The sequence below is a fragment of the Lathyrus oleraceus genome, chromosome 1 (genome assembly GCF_024323335.1).
Source record: "Lathyrus oleraceus cultivar Zhongwan6 chromosome 1, CAAS_Psat_ZW6_1.0, whole genome shotgun sequence".
NCBI classification, from domain to species: Eukaryota; Viridiplantae; Streptophyta; class Magnoliopsida; order Fabales; family Fabaceae; genus Lathyrus; species Lathyrus oleraceus.
Window position 1 is genome coordinate 430,056,835 of NC_066579.1, and position 4,133 is coordinate 430,060,967.

The window sequence follows — 4,133 nt, forward strand, 5'->3', positions numbered from 1 at the left end:
CTGCAAACAATCTCCCTCCTGTAGAACTTCCTGATTTCAAAAACCTTTTTCCTTCGATACCCGAGATGGCAGAACCAGCTTGTGCTCTTAGAGATTACGCCGCTCCATCGCAAGATGAGCCGCATTCAAGTATTGCTCCGCCCGCAATCGAAGCAAACAACTTCGAACTTAAACCTTCGCTGTTGCAGGCTGTGCAACAGAACCAATTCTCTGGAAATCCTACCGAGGATCCAAACCTTCATTTATCCGTATTTGTCCAATACGCTGATACTGTTAAAGCTAATGGTGTCACTTCGGAGGCAATTCGACTTCGTCTTTTTCCTTTCTCATTAAGAGATAGCGCTCGAAGATGGCTTCAGTCTCTCCCTTCAAACTCTGTCACCACATGGAACGAGTTGAAGAAAGTTTTTCTTGCCCGATACTTTCCGCCAAGCAAAACAGCTATGTTAAGAGCCCAGATAAACGGATTTAAACAGAAAGACAACGTCTCTTTTCGAAGCATGGGAAAGATACAAAGACATGATGAGACTTTGCCCACACCATGGTTTGGAAGACTGGTTAGTAATTCACACATTTTATAATGGTCTCTTGTACAACACAAGGTTAACAATAGACGCCGCTGCAGGTGGTGCACTAATGAACAAACCTTATGCTGATGCCTACCAGCTTATCGAAAGCATGGCCCAAAACCACTATCAGTGGGGAACCGAACGAACAATGGTGGAAAAGCCTCAAACGAAAACTGGCATGTACGAGATAAGTAACCTTGATCACGTTAATGCAAAAGTGGATGCTCTGGTCCAGAAAATTGAAAGTTTAAATGTATCGCCTCCAACCGCCGTGGTGGCTATAACTCAGAATTGCGAGGTCTGTGGAATCCAAGGTCACACTCCTACGGATTGTCAACTCTTGACAGGAATCCAAGCAGAGCAAGTAAACTATGCTCAAGGAAGCCCTTACTCGAATACCTATAACTCAAATTGGAAGAACCATCCAAACTTTTCATATAAGAGTAATAATGCTTTGTACGCACCTGGACAGTCTCCAAATCAAACCCCAGCTATACCTCCGGGATATCAGAAACCGAACCCATCCATGCCTAACAATAACGCCCCTAGGAAATCCAACTTGGAAATCATGATGGAAAACTTTATAGCTTCCCAACAACAAACCAACAAAGATTTCTTAAACCAGAATGTACACACTGGCGAACAACTTAAACAACTAGCAAGCAAAGTAGATGCCCTGGCTACCCATAACAAAATGCTGGAAACACAAATTTCACAAGTAGCTCAACAACAAGCACCTACTGCTGCCCCAACTGGTACATTCCCTGGACAGCCCCAACCTAACCCGAGAAGCCACGCTCATGCAATTATATTAAGAAGTGGAACGGAAGTGGAAGGACCGTCTGATCCAAGGATAGAAAACCAAAACCCTAAGAAATCAACTGAGGAAAGTGAACCTAAGGAAAAGGAAGAGAGTAATAAGGAAACCACAGAAAAGAAGGAACCTTATGTACCTCCACCACCTTACAAACCACCTATCCCTTACCCTCAAAGGCTTGTTAAAACCAAAGATGCGGGCCAATTTAGAAAATTTGTTGATCTCCTTAAACAATTAAACGTTACAATTCCGTTCACCGAAGCTATTACGCAGATGCCCTCCTATGCTAAATTCTTAAAAGAAATTCTTTCTAATAAGAGGAAACTTGAAGATAGCGAAACCGTTACACTCCCTGCCGAATGTAGCGCTATAATCCAAAACATGCCTCATAAACTCAAGGATCCGGGTAGTTTCTCTATACCCTGTCACATAGGAAAATTTGTCATCGACAAAGCCCTATGCGATTTAGGAGCCGGAATTAGCGTTATGCCTTTATCCATATGTAAGAAATTGGAAATGGGAGAATTAAGACCAACCAAAATGTCTGTGCAACTAGCAGATCGTTCCATAAAATATCCTGTAGGAATTCTTGAAAACGTTCCCGTACGCATAGGTCAATTCTACATTCCAACGGATTTTACAATTATGGACATTAGAGAAGATGATATTACACCCATTATACTGGGAAGACCGTTCTTAGCAACTGCCGGTGCAATCATAGACGTAAAACGAGGACGACTCACCTTCGAAGTAGGTGAAGAGAAAATTGAGTTCATTCTCTCTCAATTCTTGAAAGCACCTGCAATAGAAGATACATGTTACTTCATGGATATCATCGATGAATGCATAAAAGAAGCAGAGCTAGGAGAAGACAAATCATCAGACTATCTTTTAAAAGACAAATCTAACCAATGTTTAGCAATAACACCGGACCCGACGCAATGTCTTAACAAACAAACCCTTGACCTGAAAACACTTCCCAAAAATCTGAGATATGAATTCCTAGACTTAGAACTTGAACGACATGTGATAGTTAATGCAGACCTAGGAAGACTCGAAACAGAAAAACTCCTACATATCTTAAGAAAGTATCCAACCGCACTAGGTTACCACATCACCGATCTTAAAGGAATAAGTCCTTCTATTTGTATGCACCGCATCATGCTAGAAGAAGACTGTAAAACCTCTAGGGAACACCAGAGGAGACTAAATCCGATCCTGAGTGAGGTAGTAAAGAAGGAAATAACCAAGTTATTAGAAGCAGGCATTATATATCCTATATCTGATAGCAAATGGGTTAGTCCTGTACACGTAGTACCAAAGAAAGGAGGCATAACCGTTATTGAAAACGAAAAAGGAGAAACTATAACTAAACGAATCGAATCGGAATGGAGAATGTGCATTGACTATAGGAAACTAAACAAAGCAACCCGAAAAGATCATTTCCCTTTACCATTCATTGACCAGATGTTAGAACGATTAGCAAAACATTCGCATTTCTGTTATCTAGACGGTTATTCAGGCTTCTTTCAAATACCAATTCACCCTGATGACCAAGAAAAGACAACGTTTACGTGCCCTTTTGGTACCTTCGCTTATAGACGAATGTCGTTTGGCCTGTGTAATGCTCCCGCAACCTTTCAAAGATGCATGATGGCAATTTTCGCCGACTTTCTCGAAAACATCATGGAAGTATTTATGGATGACTTTTCTGTCTACGGACAAAGTTTTGAAGAATGCCTTGAAAACCTAGAAAGAGTTCTTGAGCGATGTGTAAAAGTAAACTTAGTACTTAACTGGGAGAAGTGTCATTTTATGGTACAAGAAGGAATTGTTTTAGGACACATCATCTCGAACAGAGGAATTGAAGTAGACAAAGCCAAAATAGAGGTAATCGAAAACCTTCAACCCCCAAGAACCGTGAGAGAAGTACGAAGCTTCTTAGGACACGCCGGTTTTTAACGACGATTCATCAAAGACTTCTCTAAGATAACTAAACCTTTAACCGGACTATTGATGAAAGATGCTGATTTCATATTCGACGATAACTGTTTAAAAGCATTTCAAGCGCTTAAGCAAGCATTGATCTCCGCACCCATAATGCAGACACCCGACTGGAATGAACCATTTGAAATAATGTGTGATGCCAGCGATTATGCTGTAGGTGCTGTTTTAGGACAACGAAAGGATAAAAAGCTTCACGTTATATATTACGCAAGTAGAACCCTAGATGAAGCGCAAATGAATTATGCCACTACCGAGAAAGAACTCCTAGCAGTTGTATTTGCGCTAGATAAATTTCGTTCCTACTTGGTCGGAGCCAAAATAATAGTTTACACTGATCACGCTGCTATCAAGTACCTTTTAACAAAAAAGGATGCTAAACCTAGACTCCTAAGATGGATCTTGTTGCTACAAGAGTTCGATTTAGAAATCAAAGACAAGAAAGGAACTGAAAACGTAGTAGCAGACCACCTCTCTAGACTTGAGAACCTTGAACCGGAAAGAACCTCAATTAACGATGATTTCTCGTACGATAAACTTATAGCTACTTTGGAAGAGAACAACTCCGACAAACAAGTAGAAACCACCTTAGCTATATCTGTCACACCATGGTACGCTGATCTCGTAAATTATTTAGCTGCCGGAATAGTTCCACCTACCTTATCCTACCAACAGAAGAAACGATTCTTCTACGATATAAAACACTATTACTGGGATGATCCCTTACTTTTCAAAAGGGGCCC

General features: G+C 40.9%; 1 pseudogene; it reads right to left on the reverse strand.

The window, feature by feature from the left end:
- Positions 1-450: 450 nt before the first annotated feature.
- Positions 451-548, reverse strand: LOC127116748 (uncharacterized; annotated as a pseudogene).
- Positions 549-4,133: the final 3,585 nt, after the last annotated feature.